This window comes from Ursus americanus, chromosome 1 (assembly GCF_024610735.1).
Source record: "Ursus americanus isolate L20-20 chromosome 1, mUrsAme1.1.p, whole genome shotgun sequence".
NCBI classification, from domain to species: Eukaryota; Metazoa; Chordata; class Mammalia; order Carnivora; family Ursidae; genus Ursus; species Ursus americanus.
The window spans coordinates 88,260,144-88,287,410 of NC_142127.1; positions in this window are offsets into that span (position 1 = coordinate 88,260,144).

The window sequence follows — 27,267 nt, forward strand, 5'->3', positions numbered from 1 at the left end:
GGTGCTCCTTCCTTCACCGTGTGGTGGGCCTTGCACAGGGTTGGCCTCACATTTAACTCTGGGGTGAATTTTAACATCTGGTTTTCAAGGATCACTTTGCACAGCCCAGATTTTATCGTGGAAGTTACTTCAACCAAAACCGTACCTTCAGTTTCTACTGGCACCTTCTTTCTGTATCTGGGTCAGCACTCATAGATGCTCTGCGGAGTAGCTTCTAATCATTCTAGAGTCTTACCGTTATTTTACTTTCCCCTTCCAGGGTCATTTTGAAAGGCCTTCATGCAAATAAAGTCCTGAAGGCAAATAAAGTCCCACGTCTCTGCTTCCTAGTTCACTAGGTCTATCCTGGCTCAATTTGATATGATAGATGACAGGTAGATAGAGGAGAGATAGAGATAGACAGATAGATAGATGATAGATAGATAGACAGATGATAGATAGATGAGAGATAGAGATAGACAGATAGATGATAGATAGATAGATGATAGATAGATGATAGATAGATAGATAGATAGATGATAGATAGATGATAGATAGATAGATGATAGATAGATAGATAGATGATAGATAGATGATAGATAGATAGATAGATAGATAGATAGATGATAGATAGATGATAGATAGATGAGAGATAGATGAGAGATAGAGATAGACAGATAGATAGATGATAGATAGATAGATAGATAGATAGATAGATAGATAGATAGATAGATGAGAGATAGATTTGGTGACTGTATTAAATATGGTTAGGCAACCCCAAAACCATAGTGTCCATAACAACAAAATCCTGACAGAAGTAAAGAAACATTGGGAGAACTAGAAGCTCAAAAATGTATAACCTCTTCTTGATCTTTCGAAGGGGGAATTTATCGAGATAGTTCCCACTAGAGTTAAGATTAGAGTGAACAGATACTTGTACCATTTGAACATCAATCAAAACTGACAAGAATCACAGAGATGCGAAGATACCACAGATTCAAGGAAATCTACATTCAGTTGATATATGTATTCGTATGCCACCTCTTGCTCAAAAAGACTTGAGGGAGCTTACAGCACAAATGTACTCAATGAAGTAAAGACTAAGTAAGAACAAAGAAAAATGGAGAAGTAGTAAATCGGACCAGGACCAGGAAGAAAACAGATATACAGACCATCAATGCTAGCGTAAATATAGCAAAAGAGTTCATATTTGCTCCTGAGTGTTTTTGGCATCACAAAGTATAAGTGACATAATTCTTATTAATTAAACATTTTTTAAAAAGCCTCAGAATGCTCTTTCGTTCAGATATGCGAACCTGAACCAAACAGATTTTAAAATCTCTCTTGTCAGCCAAGCTTTTATTCGATGTCTGATAGCAGACAGTTCAAGGTTGCCCTCGATGAGGACTGAGGAGTTAGTGTTTGCGGCAGTGTCTGAGAGCAGGTGCACACACTCCAGATCTTGATGGGAAGGTTGAGCAGCCTCCCCAGGCCTTTTGCCTGCCATCTGCCAGTTCCTCAAAGGCACTTTGGATAAGATTCCAGCACACAAATGAGCTCAATTGATTTCTCAAAGTGCTTCATTTTGAAGCTTTTGCCAAGATTAGTTATCATGGAAAAAAATTCCAACCAGTTGCTCAACATGACTGTTAAAAAAAAAAAAAAATTAAAGGCTTAGTATTGCCCCTTTAGAATGACTGATTTGGGGCGTCCTGACCTTAGAGAATCTACCAGGTTGAAATAACTGCTAAATACATCTCCCTAAATTAAATAATTTAGTCTTCAATTGGGAGTAAATTGATAGAAACCAATTGAAATTTAGAGAAAGTGTGGCCAATAAGATAATCTTGATGTTGAACTTGACTTTCTGTACTAAGGGCTAGATCCAACTGTCAAGATCATCTTGGATTTGTGACCATGAAACCATATTATCGGTGTGTAAAATCATAATTTACTTTCTACTCTTTATTGCACCAGCACGTACATCTTGTTCATCTGAAAATGATTTCATTTAGTCAAACAGTAGGCTAAAAATAAGAGAAACCAGAACACAATCTAGTTCAGAGCCCTCAAAAGTATTCTATAATCTGTCAGATAGTTAACACTTAATTTTTTTAAGTCATGTTAAGATGCAAGGATATAGGTTTAATATTAAAAACATCATAGAAGGGTCTACATTATGTAGTTTTCCCTATTGGTGGTGTCTGTTATAGGTCAAATATAGATAAAAAGTCCAAAAGAGTTGCTGATAGTCATATTCTAGAGAGATTTTCTAGCAAGCTGTTAGAAGCAAAATATTCAGTTGTTAAGTATTAAAACCCCAAATTTATCTTGCAATTTATATTAGCTATTGAATAGGTGTTTAGTTTGTTAGAAAGAAAACTGGCATTAAATTTTGATTGGGGGCCTACCAAAATATTATCCATAATTCGGAGAGATTGAAGGACTTAAAAAAAATGGGCAGATTCTGTCTTGAGTTTATTCACACACTATTGTACCCATGTTTCATTATAATAAAAGAGATTGACAATGCTTAGAGTCAACTCATCAGAACATGGCTCAGAAAATTATGATTTTGTTTTCTGGAAAGAATGTAATAGGTCACAGCAGGTCATTGTTCTCATTGCCACAGACAGAGAAAGCCACAGAAGTTACCCAAAAAGTCACAGTTTTAAAGGATAAAAGATCCGTGGAAGCAATGTGTACTGTATCAACTAACATTCCAGAGAGAAGAAATCATTTCAAGATGATCTGATGAGCATCAGTCATTTTTTTTTTTCCAAAGGGGGCATTTGACAAATTTAGTGGTGGGTAAGAACTGCCTTTTCCAAGATAGAGAGCATCTATAGAAAGAAAGAGAAAAGAATTTTTTAAAAAAGATTTTGACAGTCATATGGACCAGAAGTTACCTGTTAGAAAATTATAAGGCTTCAAAGGCATGACTGCATGAAACATTTACTAGCTGTGAGTCTATAAGGAAGCCTAGAGAACTGGGCAGAAAGCTTTGAATAGGACAAATGAAATTTCACACATGGTGCAGAAGAAACAAAGACCATAAGGGAGGAGGCCTGCCTCAAGATATTTGCCAAACTGTGAAGTTATATAGGGCCAGTGCTAAGCAGCTATGCTGAAAATCTGTGAAGGTCAGAACTGAATCTCCACAGTTATCCAGAACTAAGGCTCTCAGTCAAAAGCCTGGATCCACACGGCCAAACAAAAGAAAATTAGAAGTGAATTGAGTTTTACAACTGCAACCCAACCTGGACCAAGCTCAATTCCTGATTGTACTGAGATCAGTGACTTGTCTTTTCTACCTAATAGAGGAAAGGTGGGTCTTTCTTGCATAGAAATTAATTTTATACAGAGTATCTGTGGTTGTTTTATACACAATCTACATTCAATGATAGAAACAGATCCAGAGATAATTCAGATATTGGAGTTAGCAGTTAAGGGCTTTGAAATACAAGCATGCCTCAAAGATATTGTGGGCTTAGTTCCAGACCACTGCAATAAAGCAAATATCACAATAAAGCAAGTCAAATGATTTTTTTGGTTTTCAGTGCAGATAAAAATTAAGTTTACTTTATACTATAGTCTATTAAGTGGACAATAGCATTGTGTCTAAAAAAAGTACCTACCTTAATAAAAAAACACTTTATTGCTAAAAAAATGCTACCTATCATCTGGGCTTGCAGTGAGTTGTAATCACTGATCAAAGATTACCATAATGGACATAATAATAATGAAAAATTTTGAAATATTGTGAGAATTACCAAAATGTAACACAGAAACACGAAATGAGCAAATGCTGTTGGAAAAATTGTGCCAATAGATTTACTCGATGCAAGGTTACCATCAATCTTCAATTTGTAAAACACACAATATCCGCAAAGTACAATAAAACAAAGTGCAATAAGATGAGGTAGCCTATAAATACAATTAATATTTTCAGGGAAATAGAGGAAAAAATGGACAGAAGAGTTGGAAGTATGCAGAAATTTCACAGGCAATTTGAATCTTTATTTTCTTCAAGGCATCAGGTAGAATTGAAACGTGCAAATGTCTGAAATTAAGAATTCAATAAATAAGCTCAATAAAAGTTAAGATGTTTTTGATCTAAATGTTCTGCTGTGTCTAAACTGAGGTTGAGGGAGGAAAAAAAGAATGCAAAGACTGTAGGAAGCACATGGAACATGTCAAAAGGTTAACGTATGTATGATTGGCGTCCCAGAAGGAATAAAAAGAGAAAATGGCTCAGAAGCAATATTGGAAGAGGTAATGGCCAAGAATTTTCAAAAACTAATAAAGGACACATAGAATCCAAAAACTCAGTGAAACCCAAGCAAGATCAATACAAAACAAAACACGCTCAGCACAAAACAGCCAAACTGCTGGAAACCAAAAGCAGAGAGAAAATCTTAATAATATCCGGAGGAAAAAAGACGTTACCTTCAAAAGAGAATCAATAAGACTGACAGCTGACTTCTCAAAAGAAACGATGAAAGCCAGGAGACAATGAGGAGACCGGAGACATAGATAAGTACTGAAAGAACGTAAATATCTAAAAGAACTCTATAACCAGTGAAAATACACTGGAAACTGAAAGAAAAATCTTTTTTCAGAAGCAAATGCTCCAGAGTTTGCATTACCAGGTTTGCACTACAGGAAACAACAGCAGCAACAACAACAAAAGTTATTCAAACACAAGAAAGGTCATCCCGGATAAAAACAGCAACTGCAGGAGAAGTAAAGAACACAGTAAAGGAAAAGGTAAATATGTGGGCAAAACTAAATTAACATTATTCTTCAAAACAATAAAGGCAATGTTTTATACATTTCAAAATATGCATAAAACTAAAAATAATGACAAAAATAATGCTTAGCAAAGGGAAGTGATAAAATCAGAAGCTTCTAGCAGTGTTGACGAAGTGGTCGAAGTAATAATCTGTTTTGATCATAATAGGCTGCATGTTGTAATCTCTAGGACAATTACTAAAAAATAGTACAAAAATATGTTCACAGAAGAAAAAATGGAATAATAATTATATATTTTCAATCCAGAATAAGGCAAGAAAGGGTAAAATACGAAAGAACAGAAAACAGAGGGACTAAATAGCAAACAAATAATAGAAAGGCAGATATAAGCTCAATTATATCAGTAGTTACATTAAATATAACCTATATTCTCCAAGTAAAGGACAAAGATTGTCAGGCTGGATCACCCAATGTGGATTCTCAAGTCGGTTTTTTGTTTGCTTGTTTTGTTTTAACTATAAGAACCACAAACAAAAGTGTTACTGGATATCAACATTAGAGGGTCTAGGTTGTATCACATTTGAGATCATTGATCTAGGACTACAAAGTTGGGAGGTGAAACATACCTACCCAAGTCCCCAAAAATGATATCCATCTGAACAATGAGGTTTAGTAAATGTTTAAGATTTCTGAGATGCCTGACTCTATCTAGTTGTTTGTATTTCTGTTTTGTAGACAGAACTGATTCAAAAATCAAAAATTTCAGGTAAACTATGTTATTTTCTGGAAAATTAAACTACATGCATGTTTGTTAAAGAAAAGTATGTCCATGCCAACTCAAAAAAAAAAAAAAAGATCAAAAAACAAAGAAAAGAATTTCCTAGTCTCCCTCTGTATCTAGGAAGATGAAGCGTTTCCTTGAAGGAGATGTCTCTATCTCTCCCAACACTTCATCTGTCACTTCTAAAAATTATTTCCTGATCAGATCCAGCTCTGTCAAGGGATAATAACTGGATCGTCTTTCAAAGGGCGCCAAGAGGCAGAAAGGAAGTTGAGAGGGGGCTTAACACCCCTTGCCGATCCAGAAGGTACAGCAACCCTAATTTTCTAGGTGTGAGCTGCCTCAATGATGATGAAGGAGCCACATACATATTCCTCCAGTCAACTTGGCTTCTTCCCAGCCACGGTCCAGTCTCACCTAGGAGCTTGGCCACAGGGAGCATACGGGTCCCATAAGTGCCTTTCTGGCTATCTTGTCAGAAGTCTCTGCAACCAGGGTGAAATCTTCTCAAAACATTCTTTTAATTATGACTTTAAATGTGAGACTGAAGAATTAAGGCTGCAAACATTGTTGGGCATCAAATTCAAATGAAAACCCAGTTGGCATCTCCACGGAAAGTGAACTTTGTCGTGTCCCATTCAATAGACTCTAGGTAGCAGAGTGGCGAGGGTAGAGAATGAGGGAGGAAGTCCAGCCATTCTGAAAATGTTCAGGATCTTGATGAATATGGGTCAAAGGAATTAAAGAGAACAGAAAAGAGCATTTCCTTTCCCTGTGGCAGCTCTTCAATGCTAGAGCTCCAGGAAAAAATCACAAAGGATCTGTTTTTCTGAGTTTGGCAGGTGTGGCTCTTTACATGGAAATGATTGTGTCAGTAAGACTGAATTATTCTGGTTAATTGGCTGCATTCGTTATCTGAAATCTGAGCATTGCCTCATGCACAAATTATTTTATTGCCTGCTAATTTCTTGAAAATCAGTAATCCCTGCAATATAAAAACCATATGGTTTCATCTTGATTTGGTTACTCGTGGAACACACCAAAATCCTGCAATGCTTCACAGATGTCATCTCGAACAATAGTTATCAACAGGACCAAGGGGGAAAATTTGGTTAGTTAGGCTTTCTAAACCTTCAGATGATTAACTCCGCATGAGTGTGGTTGAATCATAGTTGGTGCACACGTGACTGATTATCTCTTTGTGCCGGGTACTCTCACCTATATTGTTTCTCTTACACCTCATTTTAAACCTTTTAGGTAGATTTTGTTATTCTACTTTTCCCAAGGAGGTAACTGAAGTTCCAAGGGATTACACTATCTGTTTAAAACCACAGAGCTGGAAATGAGGACTTGAACCGAGGCTTCGGAATCCAAGCCCAGTGTTCTTCCTACCACTTCTCATGTTCGAGCACAATCCTCTTGTTTGTCATTATTGATAACCATAAATGGCAGTAACGATCCAGAAAGTGGTACATACTTGCACACATCTTTCCAATCTCTGCCAGATGATTTCATTGGATCACGGAAATGGATGGATTCCATGGAAATTCTTAGAAAATAAAAATCTGAAATGCCAAGATAAGTTTATCGTCACTGTAATGAGTTTACTCTACAAAATAATGATGATGATGATGAATTTGAATGAGGATGGGTCTTGAATTAAGTATTCATATGGCAAGAAACTCTGCTTTGGAGATTTTTTGGTTCTTTTTAAATTTCAATGACCAGAAATTTATTTTGCGGGTGAGGCCAGGAAGCACGCAAATGTGTTTTGGCCTATGGGAGAGTGTGGGTGTTTGCAGTCATGTGATTTCACTCCTGTCTGTGTGTGGGTGTGTCTGGGTATTCAACAAGATCGTCAATTTAACTCCATATGCCCGAAGGCAGATTGCAGTGATGGGTAAGGCAGAAGGTCACTGGAAAAACAAACTGGGACTGCTAAAGGAAAGATGGCTCAAGGGTCAGTTTTCCTGTAATGTAGCAAGTGGATTTAGCATTCGTGAAAATTTCCAGTGCTGTTTGGAGTCCAGAGGCACCTAGGGTGTTCATTTGGCTTGCCTCCGCCACTTCCTGGCTCTGGCGGGGACACAGATTGCCCTCTGACTCTGGCCTGGCGCAGCCCAGCACCACGTCGAGGTCTGTGCCCTCTGTCCTCATCTGCTCTGCTCAGAGATGCCCCTTCAGCGCTGCTCCAACGGGTGCCTGCCAACCATGATGCCAGGAAACATAGGCATTAGGCGGAGTGCAGGCCAGGCAAAAAGCCCATGCCCTTGAAAGTGCAGAGCAGGGGCAGAGGGTGGGCAAGATGGAGACAAAAGATGGGGGTCTTTCAAAGGTGCCACATCTTCCTTCTCACCTTGGGGTACTTCCCACCTTCTCGCACAGATAACTGGCTTTTTCCGGGTTGTTCCAATGCTATCTAATCGCACAGCTCAAAGGGTTCTTAGGGACCACCTAATCTGATCTTATTTGACTGATGGGGGAAACTGAGGCTCAAAGAAGAGTAGAAGTGAAACTCCTGTGGTCCTACTGAACTGGCCCAGGCCTGGGAATCAGGATGGGAGGTTCTAGTCCTTTACAAGCCAATGTTGTCCTACATGACTCCTGCTGGGCTGAATTATTTTGCCAAGAGCATTCCAACTCAGACCTACTCAGTGCCAAATCTACTCTCTAATGACATTTAATTTTGCTTAGTTCATAAGATCTGAGCCCCACTCAGCTGAGTCCTTCACTGAGCCGGCCTTGCTACTGAGCATCTCTATGGAATGGCACATAGGCTGCGAGGATAGCAATGCAGAGTCCCATCTAGTCGTGGAGCTCAGGTTCTCCTGTGGCCACCGTGTCAGGGGGCTCCTTCAGCATCTGACCACATTCACTCATCCATCCACACAATTATGCATATTTCCTGAAAACCATCTGGTTTTCATTCTAATTGCTAATTTCAATCGTGCACTTTAATTTCCCTCCTCTCCCACTCAGATCCCCCAATACTGAATGATTGGAGCAGTATTTGCAGTAACAATCTATTCATTCTCATAAAGACTCTGCGTGCCTCAGTGGAAACAGGCAACCATCCCAGGCTTCCTTTGTATGTTGCAGGGGAGGCGGGTTTCTGCATTTTCCCAGTTGTTATGCCCAAACCAGCAGGGGGTGCTCACGGAACCAGCTGTATGGGAAGCAAATATAAATGGAACATGTAAGAAGTGCCATGGACACCCAGGGGAGGAAGCATGTGGTGGTCTGGCTAGGTGGCCATAGCCCATCTCTGGTGACACTTGCACCAATAGCTACTTAGGCAAAAATCAGGCTGTGGTCCCCAGGAGGGACAGAACTGCCAAGGAAGGATTCACAACCCCAGAAGGCATAAATCAAGGATCTTTCTGGCAAATGAGAACTGATGAGGAGCCCAGAATCCTTTCCATAAATCTCAAGCAGTGGACTAATTCCTAATTAAATCCTTTCTTCCCACAATGCTTACAGTGCTTTATGTGGTTGTTCATTTGCTCTATTTCAATAGTGGTTTATCTGAATCTGTAGTCCCCTTTCTTCATGCTACAGTGATTGATTTTGTTGTCTTTTCTTCTCAGAAAACCAAAAGAATCTGCTTTACTATTTACCTCTGTGCCTTAAAAGGCCAGAGTGGTCTCTGCTCCAATTCAAAGCCAACAAGACCAAGTACATATTCCGGGTGAGTTTAGCTGGCAGCTAAGAGCTGGGCTGTTGGGGCTCAGTCAGGCCTGTAATAAGCCAGATTTAAAACGGTTTTAAAACCAGTTTAGGGTGCCTGGGTTGCTCAGTCAGCTAAGTGTTAGACTCTTGATTTAGGCTCAGGTCATGATCTCAGGGTCATGGGATGGAACCCACGGGCTCTGTGCTCAGCGTGGAGTCTGCTTGAGATCCCTGTCTCTCTCCCTCGGCCCCTCCCTCTGCTCATGCAAAATAAATAAATAACATCTTAAAAAAAAAAAAAAAACTAGTTTAAATCCTAGTTTGCAAGCCTGACCCTCCCACTTAATAGCTGTGCGATTCTGGGGAAAAAATGTTCACATCCTGATTCTTGATTTTCTCATATATGAAATGAGGATAATGGGTCCATTTCGGTCTATCAGTGTCTACTTGCTCAGCAACCATGATCGACAGACAAAAATGGCTGAGCTGAGCTGTGTTTTCACAAAGAAACAGGAAAAGAGCTTTTATAGAAAACTTGTCTCGATCCCCAAGAGGCATCTGGGTGGCTCAGTGGATTAAGCATCTGATTCTTGATTTCAGCTGTGGTCGTGATCTCAGGGTTGTGGGATCGAGCCCCGTGTCAGGCTCTATGCTGAGTGTGGAGCCTGCCTGAGATTCTCTCTCTCTGCCACCATCCCCCAGCCCCTTCTCTCAAAAAACAAAACAAAATAAAAAAACTTGTCTCACCCTCCAATATTTTGCATCCTGTCACCCCTTCCTGACAGTTTCTTGCTGACCCTAAAGATGACTCTTCCTTGCTCTCTGCCTCTGCCATGTTCTCTGTCTCACTCACACCCTCCAACAAGGAGTATAAGAAAATAAGCTAGCTCAGTCCTCACCGGAATTTAGGTGACTCTGAAAAGAGACCCAGCACCACCGCCCTGAAGACACTCTTAGTGAGAACAAGGGGCACCCAGAAGAGAAGACTTTGCAGGTTAGAAGACTGGTTGATGGCTTTTCCTCGTGTTTTCTGTTGGAACCGAAATTAGCTGCACTGGAGTGACTGAGTAACAACTCATCCCTGGCTCTCAAAAAATATGAGAAATTGAGATGCAGGGAAGGGTAACCACCTAGTACAATTGGTCAAAGCATATTCATAAGGTCCACAGGGTACATAGGATATAGCAGCTATCCTCCATCTCCATTGGGTTTTGATTCAGAAGTGGGCTCAGGATATGATGTGGGCTTTAGAATAATCGTTTGCAAGGAATTCTAGACAGTGAGCACAGTTTATTTTTTTATTATTTTTTATTTAAATTCAGTTAGCCAACATATAGTACATCATTAGTCTCAGGCATAGTGTTCAACAATTTATCAGTTGTGGCTACTACCCAGTGCTCATCACATCATGTGCCCTCCTTAATGCCCATCACCTTGTTACCCCATCCCCCTGCACGCCTCCCCTCCAGCAACCCTCAGTTTGTTTCCTAGAGTTAGGAGTCTCTCATGGTTTTTCTCCCTCACTGATGACACCCCATTCAGTTTTTCCTCCCTTCCCCTATGATCCTCTGTGCTGTTTCCTATATTCCACATATGCGTGAAACCATATGATAATTCTTTCTCTGATTGACCTAGTACACTTAGCATAATACCCTTGAGTTCCATCCACGTTGATGTAAATGGTACATATTCATCCTTTCTATGCCTGAGTAATAGTCCATTGTGTGTGTGTGTGTGTGTGTGTGTGTGTGTGTGTGTGTGTGTGTGTGTATACACACACACTTACCACATCTTCTTTATCCATTCATCTGTCCATGGACATCTTGGTGAGCACCGTTTAATAACATTAGAGAGCTAATGTAAGATACTAAAATACCTTCCCTGGAAAATCTTAGAAACTCAAGAACATGAAGGACATGACTTTCAGCATCTATACAAGAATAACATTTATTCTAAGACCATTAATCAATTTTCATGCATCAAGTGTCATGAAGTTGTCTTAGTAGCACAAGGAAAATATAGGAGGCTTGAAATTCTCACTTCTTTTCTTTCTTTTTCTTTTAAGGTTCTATTTATTTATTTGACAGAAGAGAGAGAGAAAGAGCACGAGTGGGGGAGGAGGAGCAGAAGGAGAGAGAGAGAGAAGCAGCCTCCCTGCTGAGCAAAGATACCAACATGGGCCTCCATCCCAGGACCCCGAGATCACGGCCTGAGCTGAAGCCGGACACTTAAACAACTGAGCCCCCCAGGTGCCCCCTACTTCCTTTGCTTTCCAGAGGGGCATCAGTTCTCTCTCTCTCCCCGCCCCCCACTGTCTCTCTTTATCCTCCACTCCTAGCTTCAAGTGTTTTGAACTTCACTGGATAGATCACATAAATGACATTTGTTTCATGTCTACAGTAAGTGTTTGGACTAGTAATCAGGCAAGTTTACACTCACTCTTAGTTTAGACCCACTTTTCAGAATCTATTTCCTTGAGGGACTGAAAAATCTCTTGGGAAAGGGTACATCAATATGGATGAGTTGGGAATAAGAAATCTGGCCAAATAATCAAGCCCTGAGGTGAGTCGCAAGGGAGACAGGATTTTAAGTGCAGCTTGGCATCTAGGAGCAGAGCTGGCGCTACTCAGCAGGAGTAAGCGATGCCCAGCAGAGGGGACAGCACCCAAAGAGACCAGTGCCCCCCCCCGAGAAGCAGGAGGAGCGCTCAGCCGATCCTCTGGGGAGCTGATCAGACCTGCTCAAGAGCACGTGTGAAATTATTAGCTGGGAGCTACGGTTTTGGGGTAACGTGAGAGGCAGTGAATTAGGGGTCACTCTATCTGCACACCCTGAAAGATGAAATCTAGAGCGACCTGGGTTACACATATATATCGGATCACTCTTGTGTTTACTACACATCCTGTCTATTTCGCTCTGAATCCCCTATGGCTGTGTGACCGGTTTCCAGAAGACATCGTCAAGCCTCAGCCATGAATCACCTGTCAGCTCCTCATCTCCTTGCTTCGCGTCCTGAAGCTTCACTAATGTCACAGCTTAGGATGCCTATGGCAACTCCTCAGCACTTCCGTTTACAGCTCTACGGAGCTGGAAGGTGAACACCTGGGGGTAATCCTTGAAAATGGGAACTAATGGACAGATGTCCTCTCATCCCCTACCGCCAGGGGAATAGTTCTAAAATGCATTTTATAAGACTCCTCAAACAGTCCCATGGGTCAAATAACTAGCCACTGCTAGGGGTTACCAAGCCGGTGATGCACTTTGGATGGACTCTTCCTCCCTCCCCAAGTCACTTTCCCTGTCACTCACACACGCACTCTAGGATCACATTCTTGAATAAACCGCTCACACAGCTGCCTTGTCTCAGACTCTGATTTTGGGAGAACCCACAATAAGAATTTGTTATTTGGAGTTAGGCATTGTTCCCATTCCACAAAACTCTTTAAAACTAGGCCTTGAAGATGTATTCCCTATGTAGGCGCTTTTGACATTCTTCCCCTTTCCTACCATCTTGTTTGGGCTGTCTGATCTCCACATTCCAGAGTCCCATGACATCTAGAGCCAGTACTTTCAGAGAAGCGATTCAGTCATGTTTTAAATGGTTCACCAGATTGTAATATCATTTGGGAACCAGAGGAATGCACTTGGAGGCCAAGAAAAAAAAAATTAGCTCATATGTGTCATGGAATATGATACCTGGGGTAAGGAAAAATATATGCAAGTGACAAAAGAGAATTTCTAGCATGTCCTTCTTTTTACAGATAAGGAATCCGAAAACCAGGGCCTTTAAGGTCAGGTATTCAGCTCTCTGACCTAGTACTCAGTTTTTAAGAAGATGCAAACACCTGAAGGGTATGGATGAAGTCATAGGGTTATTCATAGTGACTCCATTGGTAGAAATAAGAGAGCCAAGCAAAAGAGGAAATTGGCTTATTGGTTTATAGAAATCTAATGTTCCACTAAAGCAGGAATCTGTGAGGCGTGGATGTCTAATTTAAAAAATACCCACCTGGGTCAGTGAAACAAGTCAATTTCCGTGTTAGTAAAACGCCACTACCAATGGACTGAGTTCATGAAATCAGATCGCACTTGTCTCCGCCCACCCCTACTATATTTATTCTGCTTCCTGATTGTTCTGCCCTTTGTGTTTGGTGACCTATTCATGACATACCTGGCTCTCCATCCTTCTACGTCACTCCTGGGTTTACCGCCTGCCTCCCTTTCATGGGCACAGGACCTCTTAGGGCTATTGTCCCAGTAACAGGTGCCACTTGGGCTGACTCAGCGTCCAGGCCACACCTTCTCCCTGACCCATGTCCTAGAGGACCAGAGAGGACAAACTCTTCATATGGTATCATTGCGGGTGGCCACCGAGCCTCTATCTGAACCTCACTGGTGAAGGGCAACATGGGGCCTCACAAGACAGTGTGTGCTCATTAGAAATCTTTGCTTGGAAATTGTCCCTTTTATTGCATGAGAATCTGCATCTCTGAGCTTTGGGGAATCCATCCTGGTTCAGCCTTAGAAAGCAGGACCGCCTGCTCCATTTGAAAGTTCTTGATAGTTGAAAGCATTTCTCAGACACAGACTCATTCTTTTCGTCTCAAGACTAATCTCATATCCCTGAGTCCTTTAAGAATTCCTCATATGATGAAGATGCTAAGTCCTATACTGTCCTTTACACCCTGCTCTCTGTTCCATCTCTGTCTGCCCTCCTAAGGTGCTGTATGCAGGGATGAATCCTTCCCTCCAGACACGCTCTACCCAGTGTAGTCACCAAAAGGTTATTACTTTCGGATCACATTGAATTTGTGGGTTAAATAAACTCATAGGCCTTTATCTATGAGCCAAATCCAAATTAGATCTCTCATCATAAATCAGTTTTGGAACAAAGTGAGCAATAACTAAATTTACAAATGAATAAAAATAAATGTTTAAATGTGCTTATATTTAAATATTTTCAGCCCTAATTTGAACCAGACATATCACATGCTATATCAGTCACTTAGGACACTTTATATAATCAAATTATTAGTATTATGATGTCATATTTCACAAAACCCTCCAGTGCTCTCCAGGGTCTTTATCACAAAGATCCCTGCAAACTTCATACTTCTGAAACTCTTCATTCTAACCACAATAGGGGACCTAGGAAAAGGGCAAATTGGGATTCTTTCAGGCTCCTGACCATAATTACGGAAAGGAATAGAGATCATTCACTTAAAAGAGTTTTCAGTGATAAAAAGGAAAAAACAAAACAAAACTTGTGTTTATTCAGACTTTTATTTTTATTTTTTTCAGTATTTTGTGCTTAAATTCAATTAGCTAAGGTATAGTACATCATTGTTGTTGATACAATGTTCAAAGATTCATCAGTTCGGTATAACACCCAGTGCTCATCACATCACGTGCCCTCCTTAATGCCCGCTTTTAGTGAAAAGAACTATATTTCACTAGAGATACATGCGACAGAGAACTGAGGAGCACATCATTGTCATACCTATGGCCTAGGCTATATGTCTGTCTCCTAGTTGACAGACAACTTAGGGTGATGATCCACTTGGTATAAACATTGGCATCATTGAGAGTCCTCTATGTGACCTTGGAAATTGAAGACAGTGATCTGGGAACCAGAGCAGGAGAAAGAAAATATGCAGAAGCTAAGTACGTAGTGACTCACAGTCGATAGAAAGATTGATGGGTGAACATGTAAGTGAATTCTAGGTAGCAACCCAAGAAACAGCTGGCGAGCTAGAAGCGGTGTCTGAGCAACCAGAAGCAAAAGCAGATCCATGTTATTACTGATCATGCGTCCCTCTTATGGTCTCAGGAAAAAAAATGAGGACTTTCAATATTGTCTTTGGGCCCCCAACCAATTCTCTCTTTAAAAAAGACCAGACTGGAACAATATCAAGGTTCATTGGTGTTGAAGTGATATAATGATACTGGACTGACCACTGAGAACTCCTGGGCCCCATTAGCATTTATATTCCCAGTACTCTGAAAGCCATGAATCTTGTGATGTACTTGGTAAACTCTGAATAGCTTGGACTGCAAGAGTGAAGTAACAAGGACTGGATCTTAAATGTAGTGTCAAAGGAAGAGTGGCCATTCTTGTAGGTGGTAAACTGAGTCCCTATAAAGAGATTTGCTCTGATGTTGAATTTCTTTTTTTTAAATAATATTTTTTATTATATTATGTTAGTCACCATACAGTACATCCCTAGTTTTTGATGTAAAGTTCCATGATTCATTATTTGCATATAGCACCCAGTGCACCATGCAATATGTGCCCTCCTTAATACCCATCACCGGCCTATCCCATTCCCCCACCCTCCTCCCCTCTGAAGCCCTCAGTTTGTTTCCCAGAGTCCATAATCTCTCATGGTTCATTCCCCCTTCTATTTACCCCCGCTTCATTCTTCCCTTTCTTCTCCTACCGATCTTCCTACTTCTTATGTTCCATAAATGAGTGAAACCATATGATAATTGTCGTTCTCTGCTTGACTTATTTCACTTAGCATTATCTCCTCCAGTGCCGTCCATGTTGCAGCAAATGTTGAGAACTCGTTCTTTTTGATGGCTGAGTAATATTCCCTTGTATATATGGTGTTGAATTTCCATTCAAGCATCCAGTGGTCCTGCTGTTATGATCCCGAGATGGGTAGCCATTTCCTTCATGTACCAAGCCTAGATGCTCCACGGAGTGCTGCCTTTCCACACGTATTCTTCTGGATGTTGGTCAAAATTTTGTTTCAGAATTTGAGTGACCTGAGCAGGCAATGGGACCAATGGAGATCATTTGGAAAGTCGAAGTGCATTTTTGAGTAAGAACTGAAGGTGACCAAAGTGTCTACGACCCACACTGCAGGGGAAGGATCTCTAGGGTGCAAGGGGGTAGCCCCTTCCTCTCTAAGAAAAGTCAGAGCACAGCTCCAGGATCACGTGTATGGAGAGTTGACTGGAATGTGAGCTCTGGGAAGGGCTGAGAATCCCACAAAAACAACCACCTGCTAACCTAAAATTAAAGCCCCTCTGTTTAGCCCCAGAATAGAAAAACAACTAGACTGATTTCAAAGACAAGGGACCTTGAATGCACAACCTAAGAAAATGAGTCAGGATCCACAGACACCCAGAAGATTCCCCATATTACTTACGTTATTCCTGTCCACTCATACATAATGTTTAGACTTAAATTCTTACAATGAACAGAGTGAGTGTTTTTATTTGTTTGTTTGGGTGGGTTTTTTTTTTTTTTTGGTATTTTGGGTTTTTTGGGTTTTTTGAGAAGCAAAAAAGAGGGCAAGCTGTGCGCTAGTTTACAGATGTTCCCGAAAAAGTGGGTAACCCTCAGAAATAGAGTGAGCTGTTGGCTCTCAAATAAAAGGAGTAAAGCAGGCTACATCCCTGAGGCCTGCTAGCTGTTGAACTATCTTGACTAAGAGGAGGCAAGTACAGGAAGTGCAAAGGCCCTGAGGCATGAATGAGCCCAAAGTAGAGAAAGCACAAGACTGCTCCACTGTGGCTGGGGCAGGCTAAATAGGGGAGCAAGGTAGGACATAAGGTCAAAGTGGTAGATGGCTTCCTCTTTTTACCTGATTGTGACTTTGGGCAATAAAAATAATAGGTAACAGTGTCATGAGTTTAGAATATGACCATAACTATATCATCTTACTTAATCCTCACAGCAACCTGATAAGATAGGAAGATATTTGAAATATTTAACAGCCAATATATCATAACCACTGGCCAATCAGAAAATGCCCACCTCAGCCCCCACTCTGACCATGCTGGTACAGAATGGCATGAAATCAGGGACCACCATGGCTCCCTTGAACAGGTGAGGAAACTGAGCTCAGAGGTGAGGGAATCACCACAAAGTTATACAACTGGCCATTTTACCCCAAACTGTATTTTGAAACCAGCAAGTATACCACCTCTGATAAATGCTGTTCAACAGACTCAGGAAATATAATAGGAAAATAAGGAATTTGGAGATTCACTGTCCACACTGTGGGAGAGGGGGCACTGTGACAGGAGTGTGAACTCACAGAATCAGCCCTGGGACTGGCACTAAGTAGCTACAGGACTGCCAGTACATCACTCAGCCTCAGAAAACCTCCAGCCTGTGGATGGTAATGTCACATATTTCTAGAGCAGTATTCTCAACTGGGGACAATTCTGTTCTCCAAAAGACAAGTGGAAAATTTTAGTTGTCTCAACAGTTTGGTGTGGGGTGGTGGGGAGCTAGTGGCTTCCAGTGGGCATCCCCAGAGGTCAGGGTTGCTGCTGAGAACACCATAATGGACAGAAGAGCCCCACTGCAAAGAGTTATTAGTATCAAAGTTGAGATACCCTGTTCTAGGGGCCAGAGAGGTAACAGACACCGTGAAGAGTGTCTGGTGTGACATTAGGGAGTGGTAGAGACTACGGCAAGTGTAGAATGCATATACTTTCTAAAGGCATTTCATACACAAATATTCATAAACCTTTCTGAACTAAAGAGAACACACATGCAGACCAGTTTCAACCTGTTTTTGGCCTAATTGCAGCCCTGGTTACAATTTTCTCTTTTTCTTTTTACAGGTGAAGATAAAAGTGTCTTCTAGTCACACGGGAGTCATGTGTTCATGTGTATGCATTGACGAAAAGATTTATTTTTAAGTATTTTCCAAAAAAAGACCCTCCATCCCTCTTAGAAACAAGTCTCCATTCTTCTGCTTCTTCCTCTGCTCTATACTTTCTCACTCCTTAAGTTACAGCAACCTCCTTCTTCTCAGTCTGGCTTTAGCAAAGGTGTAAGCCAGCTGCTCCCCTCCCACCAGAGGAACTTCTGGTTTAAGTTTTGATCCCTTGACGTTGCTTAAAGCCTCTGGGAAGGAGCCCGCCTCCCCCTCGCTTGCATTACCCCTTTAGCCTTTAGAGACAGATGGGCTGGAAAAGGCAGCTTGGCCCCACGGTTTACGACGTGCCCCTGGAGTTATTTATGGTTTGTTTATCCATTCAATGTGGAGCAGTTGTGGCCTATGACTTTCAGCTCCAGGGTGCATTAACAGATTTGGGGGGAAATTGGCAGTGTCAAACTAAATAGTCGCACTGGGCTTTTCAGCCTCCCCCTGCAAAGCAAACATAGCATCGATCCCCAGACACTCAGGCACAATGTGATTTCTAGAAAGACAGCAATGACCCCATTGGCCAAGAGGCTAGGAGAAAGCCTGCAACAGGTGAGAAGCTGATGAAATTAAGAGAAAGAAATTCTCAGCTCATTGGGCTCAGAGGACGGGAACAAGTGTGCCCTGTGCGAAGCTATGATATGGAAAGTGATAAACACCAGGATTGTGATACAGGCAAACTAAAGGCTGATGGGGCACCCAGGTGAGGTCTCCAAGATCCTAGGAGCATGAGCTCACACTGCTGGAGGGGCAGAGCTGCTCCAACGAAGTGCATGTCTGCCCCGATGTGAGATGGGCATTTCAAAACCCTTTTACTCTACAGACAATGGAGCCGATGGAAAAGTGGGATGGGCACACTACTCCCAGCCTGCCTGGTGACCAGCGCACGGACAAAAATCATCAGAACTGCAGTGTCATTGGATATTAAAAATTCCCAATGATGGTCAAGTGGATCTGTGGGTGGCCCACTTTATTTAGAACAGGTCCAATGGGTGCTGGCCAGGGCTGACTGCTATGGAGCTCTGAGTGGCTGGTGTCACTATGAAGGTAGCCAGAGAACTCCTGCAACTTGCCACAGGCCTCTGGGGTGAGGTCCTGGGGAGGAGCCCTGAGTGCAATGAAAAATTCTGATTTTCTTAAAACACAGCTAAAAACTTCCTTGAGGCTATGCAGCAGCATCTCTGAGGGCTTTTCTTCTGCACTCCCATTGACCTTGTTATACTGACATCACTCCCCCATATGTCAATGGTAAATTCAATTTGCATTGCAGAACAAGAGTGGTAGCAAAAGAGTCCATAGGAGAGAAACATAAGTCCTGAGGCCCTGGGAACTTGTACAAGGAGCCTAGGGACTTACGCAGAAGAATCTAGGGCCCTGAGTAGTTTCCACAAACATGGAGCTTGGGTTTGCCTTGCGTCTGGCAGATAACAGCTAAGCCTGCAAGGCATTAAGTAGTCTGTGCAGCAATCAGCAATCGGGAAGCTCAAAGGAGTGGCAGGGGTGGGGGTGGAGGGAGATAGAAGCTCTGAGATATTGAAGAAAATGGGGCATTTACATAGACTCATTTCCCAGATGCTAAGTTTTAGTGATACTTCTAGACATAGGAGTGTGTGAAGGATGTGGTGAGCAAAGGAGGATAGAACATTCCAGAGATTCTAAGAAAGTCTGTCTTTTTCCCAGTCATGACAGGTCGAAGGAGAAGGTGGAAGGGATGACTGCTGGATGTTTTTTATAGAACATTACTCGAATGCTTTCATTAAATTATTGGGGATTCATGGCTTTAATTGTCTATTACTTCTGAGAGAAGAGAGAGTTATAAAAGACTTCCAAAAGAATGTCCATCCACACAGTAGGACCCCAAGCCCTGGCAAAATAGTAGACCAAAAACAGGAAAAAATCCACTGATAAAACGGATGAAATACAATATTAATAATACTTCTATCTGGTTTTTGTGACTCAGATTTCTACGCTGGCTTTCACTTGAACATGTACGGGATCCTCAAGTGATACTGATGTGCCTAAACAGATACTGTTCTCCTACAAAACAAATTATTCACTGAGAAATATTGGATAGATCCGATAATCAGATCCTGAAACTGGATAGGACCTCACTGGATGATTTGGTCTGAGTCCCTACCTCCTAACCAGATCACTAAGGAAATGACTAAGTTCAAGGAAAACTAGAACCAGAAGTCAAAAAGGAAACTGGTAGTATTTCACATAGCTCATTTGATGTAGAGGGCTTAACCACACGGACAAAAGTATACAAATTGAAGAGTAACAATTATACACTGTAACAATTTATAAACAACTATAAGCAACCAATAACTTCAGTTTTAAGAATAAATGAATGAATAAACAAATGAATGAAAGAAATTTTTCCTCTAGGAATTAGCAATTCTGTTGAACTACTTATTTAACACTTCTATTTGCAAACACCGTATTTGATATTCTGCACGTTCAAAGGTGAACCCTTAGGCTACCTGTTCCCTACTGTTTTATCGGGGGTGGATCCAGATATTGTGGAGCCTTCAGAGTATGTGGTCTATGAGGCCCTCTTAAATGAAATGATTACAGAATTACAAAAACAAAATTGCTAGGTACTCTCCCAGCTGGTATTAGGGAGAGGCTCTGAAGCTTACGTTCTTCAGCTTCTTGCTAAAGTTGTCCCTGCTGCTGAGAATGTTTCTCCAGGTGTCAGGAGCTTGAGAAAACAGTCTGGGGCCAGACACTCCCTACTCCCTGCCTACCAATTCACGGATCTGGCTTCATTGCCACCTACCTCCCAAGACGGAAGCCTTCCTCTGTTGCCAGGAGCATTTGCTCAGCATCCTGGTGGACGGGTTTGGAAACGGGTGAGGGGTGCTTGTTTTACTTCTTCCATTCATCCATCTGCCCACAAAAAAACAAAACAAAACAAAACAAACAAACACTGACATTCTGCTCTCTCTGAGTTAAGCACTGTGTTGTGTCGTAGGAATACAAAGAGAAGTGGATACCTCCATATATTCATTTTCTATTGCTGCATAGCAAATTCCCACTAATCTAGCAGTTTGAAACAACACTCATATATTACTTCACAGTTTCTGGGGTTCCGAGTTCCAGCATGGCATATTCGGGTCCTCTGCTCAGGCTGTCACCGGGCTGCATGAGAGGTATTGACCCAATCGTTTACTCATCCAGAGACTGGGCTAAAGAAGAATCCACTTCAAGCTCAAGCAGATTGTTAGAAGGCTTCATTTCCTTCGTAAGGTTGAGAGCCCCAGCTCCTTACTGGCTCTCCACCCTGGGATCCTAGAGACTGCCCACAGTTTCCTGGGATGCGACATTCTCTGTAGGCAGTTCACAGTGCAGTTGTTTGCTTCCTCAAGGACAGAAGGAGAAGTTCTCTCTGTCGTTTTCTTTTTGTTTCTTTAAGATTTTATTTATTCATTTGAGAGAGAGAGAGAGAGAGAGAGAGAGAGTGCCTGAGCGGGGAGGGGCAGTAGGAGAGGGAGAGAAAGAATCTCAAGCAGACTCCACACTGAGTGTAGAGCCCGACACAGGGGAGATCATGACTGCAGCTGAAATCAAGAGTCAGAGGCTCGATCGACTGTGCCACTCAGGTGCCCCTCTCTCAATCATTTTCTAAGACAAAGTCCTATATAACAAAACACAATGGAAAGAGTGACATTCCAGCACCTTTACCTTATAATGTAACCTAATCACGGGACTGGTATCCCATCACTTTTGCTACACTCTCGGTTAGAAGGCCTGACCACCCTCAAGGGGATTAGCCATAGATCACTGGGGGTCAGCCTTAGAAAGCATCCTCTACCTACCATCCACTTCGAAACTTCTAGGAGCTCTCATTTCAGTAATTTGCTTTAAATTACTGGAGCCTGCCCTCATTCTAAGTATCTGGAAAGTTCTGTCTGATTGTATTATATTAAAACCGAATCTGTTTAATTTAATCAAAGAAGAGCTACGCTCCCACTTAGTAGGAGTTAGGACTTCTTGCAATTCCAACTGTCAGTAACATAGCTTATACTACGTATGTATAGATCTATCGACATAGGTCTGTCTGATGCATTCAAAAGAATATTTGTACATGTTGAGCCACCATAATAATAGGAACTCATGCAACTGTATTCCAATTTCAGAGCTAGACCACTACCCACCCCATTCTATCTCCCTGTGAACTTCCTATTCCATACCACCTATCTTAACCATTCTCTTAAATCCAGTCATGATCATGCCCTTGCCTTTTTTGTATTTAACTGCCACCCCCCTCACCCAATTTTGTCCTTTTGCTAAATTTGAAACTGTATACAAATGGCAAGACATACCACAGAATTTTCTGCACCTGGCTTTCTCCACACAACTTCTGTTTTTGAAATTGATCACTGCTTCTTCACGTAGCTGTAGATCAATGACTTCAGCTCAAACTCTTCTATTGTGCAAAATGCCACAAATAAATACTCATTTTTTATCAGTGTACACTTAGGTTCTTTCCTGTTTTTACTCTCATTAATGACGCTGCCATAAACATTCTTACATGTCTCCTAGCACACATAAGCAAGCCTTTTTCTGGAATACACACCTAAATGTAAAATCACTGGGTCTGAAGGAATGCAGAGATTCAATTTTACAAGGAATGATAAATTATTTTCACGTAGTTGTATTAATATAGACTCAACTTATGAGTTCTCTTTAGCCTACTTCCTCACCAACACTTGGCATTGCAAGACTTCTTGATATTGCTAATTGAAGAGCTTTAAACAGTATTTCATTTGGATCTTAGTTTGTGCTTTCTTGCACATTAATAAGAACAAACATTTTATATTTTATTTGCCATTTTTATGTTTTCTTCTATGAAATGCTGGTTCAAATGATTTGCCTGTTTTTCTATTGTTTATATTTTTTCTTGCTAATCTGCAGAAGTTCATATATGCAGAGGCATTGTTAATTCTTGGGCCAAAAAAACACTTTTCTCATAATATATAGCTTGTTTTTCACTTTCTTTATAATATCTTCTAATAAAGAAAAATTTTAATTTATATAAAATTTTTAATTTATATATTCAGTATAATTCCTATTAAAATAGTCCTAAATGATTCTTAAGAAACTTGGCAACTTTATTCTGAAATTTAGATAGAAGAAAAAAGAGCTATGAATAGCTAAGTCACTCCCAAAATAAAAGCATACAATTGAACTTAATCCTACCATCTATCTATGTGTATACTCATATACTGATGTAATACTGATATAATGATATGCATCTATACATTCATTCATATATAAGTATATGTGTATATAAATATTTGCATTTGTATTCTTCTATACATATATATACTATTTATATTTAACTGTACAGTTATATAAGTATAGATCATTATGCATTATATATACTTTAAAGACTATACTTATAAAATTATGTAAGGATATTCATATTACCTATGATTACATATATATATATACACACACACACACATAAGTATTTATAAAACGCACATGTATCGATGTATATTTAAATCTATAAACTATGTGTTGGGTTTCATCAAATGCTTTTTGGGCATCTATTGAGATGATTATATATATTTTTTTCTATGTTCAGTTCTTGTGGTAAATCACATTTATAGATATCTGGTGTTGAAACCTCTATTGTTTTGTGGAATGTACTGAATTTTATTATGGTGTATCATAGTTTTATATACTATTCAATTTATTTTGCTAGTGTTTTACTTGACAATTTTACATCTACGATTTGATTGAGATTGACCTGTACTTTTCTTTTTTCTTTCTGTCTTTGCCTGATTTTGAATCAAAATTACATTGACCTCATAGAATGATTTAAGGAAGTTTCCCTTCCTCTAATCTCTAAAGAGTTGTTGTAATATCGGAACGATCATTTTCTTGAAAGTTCTGTGCTGACATTCAGTTAAGTGCGTAGCAGCAAGCCGGTGCCAACTGTTTGTGACCGGCCTTGAATATGATTGCTTAGCACATACACTATACTCATTGTTAATGATTTTAAATTATGTCTTGCAAAACACTAGCCTGTACAATAATTTGGGCTTATTGTTTCCTTCACAGGGTTATTGTTAACTACAGATTGAATTTCATTAATTTTTATAGAACCCCTCAGGCTTTCTATTTTTTATTGAGTCAATTTTGATTTTTTTTTTTGAGGAATTTGTTATTCCATCTAGGTTTCCAAATGTATTACCACAAAATTTTTGCGCTATTTTCTTGTTTTTTATACCTGTTACGTCTATAGTTATCTTCCTTTCTCATGTCCCATGTTTTTATTTGTGCCATCTCTTTCTCAATCAATCTTGGCAGATGTTTCTCTGAAAATATTAACAAAAGACAAGGTTTGCTTTGGTGGTCTATTTCATCTGCTCATTTCATTAGCTTTCCATCTTGTTAATTTCTATTCTTATCTTTATTATTTCCTTTCTTTTACTTCCTGGGATTTACTTTGTTTTCTTTTTTTGTTTTTTTTTAAATGTCTTAATTTGGATTGTTAGCTCATTACTTTTCAGTTGCTACACTTACTAAAGAGTAATTTTTCATCTTATTGTTAAATATAATTAGACGAGGCTCCAACTCTCCTTCTTAGTACCATTTTCACTGGATCTTTAAAAGCTATGTATGGAGTATTTTCCTTCTCATTTAGTTGTAAGGATTTTTAAAAATGTTATCATTATTTTTTAACCCATTAGATATTTAGACCTTTTTTTAAATGAACAAAAATGGATGTATTTTAATTCATATTTTTGTTAATGATTTCTATTTTAACTTCGCTTTGTCAGAGGACATGCCCCATAAATATTTACATGTTGAACATCTGTGAAGACTTACAGAGCCTAGAATATGGTCGGTCTTTATAAATGTTCCACATGGGCTTCAAGTGGATGTATGGGATTGCTTTTTTGGATATGACTTCTCTATATGTTATTAAGTCAAGTTTGTGGTTTCAATATTCATTTATTAATATGCTAACCATCATCACTATTAATATTATTTTACTTCTTGACCTATCAGTAATTTAAAAGTGTGTGTTGAAATCTCTCATGAAGACAGTAGATTTGTACTTTTCTTCCTGTACATCTAATTTCATTATTTCAATCATAGTTAATTACTTACAAGTTTATAATTGGTATTAAACAATTCTTATGGAATTAACCATTTAACTCTGTTACTAATAATGCCTTCTTTATTTGCAAAATAATAAATATAATATGGTGTCATTTATATAAATTTTTAAAACATGCAGATATGTTTATTAATATTTTAGAGAAAGATATCAACATAAATCCTATTGCTCCAAAGGACTGTGTCCCCCAAGCTGAAAATACCCATCCATTCTAAAGAGGTTATATGTGTGGCAAATCATCTTTTCCAAGTCTGTGACTAGTCTTATTTTTTTAACGGTATCTTCTGGAGATCAAATGTATAGCATAGTGACAACAGTTAGAAACACTGTGTTGTATACTTGAAGTTTGCTAAGAGGATAGATCTTAAATCTTCTCAACACACACATGCACAATAGTAACTACGTAGATGTGAGGGGCAAGTTATTTATCTTGATTGTGGTAACCTTTTCTCTCTCTATATATAGTTGTGTACCTTCAGTGTATACACTTTTTATATGTTAAAGACATCGCAATTAAGTTGTTACAAAAAGACATACAAAAATATAGATTGACAGGTTCAACAATGTAAAAAATTTAAATGGTTATTTCTCAAACAGTTACAATACCTTTTGCTTTCAATGGTTACCAGAGTTTTCTTTGGTATTTTTTTCTGCCATGTCTTTTCCCATTCTTTCATTTTTTTTTTTTTTATACTTTCACTTTCAGACGTTCCATCTCCTTATGTTTCCGGTAAAGAGTATATCATTGGATATTTCTTTCACCCCAATAACCAGAGTCTCTGCCTTTTAAATGTTGGGTCTAGTCCAGTCAGATTATTGAGATTACTGGAATAATTGCATTTGTTTCTACCATCCCTTTTTACTTCTTTTTCCTCCACTTACTTTATACTTCTGTTTTTCTCCTCCACTCTACCACCACATCCTCATTCTTCTTCCCTCTCTCTTCACTCTCCTCTGCTTTCCTTGTCTTTTTGGGTTGCAATCTGGGTACTTTGCTCACACATTCTTCCAGTTCAATAATAATCTCTTAGTTTGTACCTAATATGTTATTTTCCCACACACTGAACATTTAATTTTGGCGACTTTATTCTTAATTTTCATGTCTTATCTGTATCTTTTTCAAATCTGCCTGGTCATCTTTCTTCTCTCTTTGTTCATTTTGTTTCCAAGGTCTGATAAAGTAAACTGGGCTTTTGCGTGGGATATGGAGGGTGTAATTTGGCTCTGAAATGGGACCCACTTATAATATCTCCTTTTCTTTCTAGTGCTTTAGATACTTTCTGACTAATTTTCACCACCCCGCAGATTTCACATACCCCAAACATAACGTAAGGCATGACTCTCTGTTAATTATTAGCACTAATAATAATCCCTTAAGAAAAATAAAATTCTGGAGCTCATCCCAACCATCTTCTTCCCTGATACAGAGTAGGTCTTCTTGCCAAAAGTTACCAGGCAAGTACAATATTCTCCTGATGTCATTTATCTATGGAATTAGTCTCTAATTTGCCCATAATTGCCCTTGGGCAAGCCTAAACCCAAAGACAGATTGATGGCCCATTGCTCTTTCCCCCAACCAATTAGGCACAATCCACATTACTGCCCTATGCTGCAGTTCAGATCTTACCCAGAAGTCCAAGGCCAGCATCACTTGGCCCCACTCAGTGACTGGATCATGGCCCCAGGGGGTTTAGCTTAGAAGTGATTATTGCCAATTGAAAGAGAAATTTTTCCCCAAATTACGACCATGTTGACTCTGCTACTAAGCCAGTCTCCCAAGCTGGACTTGCAGAAGATCACGAGAATAGGAGAACGCGGTTGTGTTGCTGGTGATGGGAACCAGAGAAGGGATTCTTTCCTCTACACCCTGTGCTTCTCATCAGCCTTAAGGAAGTCCTTTAAGTACTTCAAAAAAGTACGGGACTGAAGTTACTCTCACTTGACTACATCCCATTTTTCTACAGATGCCTCTTCCTCACTGTGTTGGACCCAGACAGAATGAGAGCAAGTCCAGGCAGTGCCATTCACTGATGATCATTGCCCCCCCCCTGACCAATCCATACCTTTCACCCGGGGTGTGATCACCATACCCCAGCCAGCTGACCCCACGCACCAGCTGTTCACGGAAGTGAAACTAGTGCAGTGTACGGAGGGTTCGCTACGTACTACAGCATTTTCCATATGTTACCCCATTCTGTGCTTACAACATCCGTACAAAATAGGTACTATTCATATTTGCCCCTCATAGGTGAGGCACTTCAAGCCTGAAA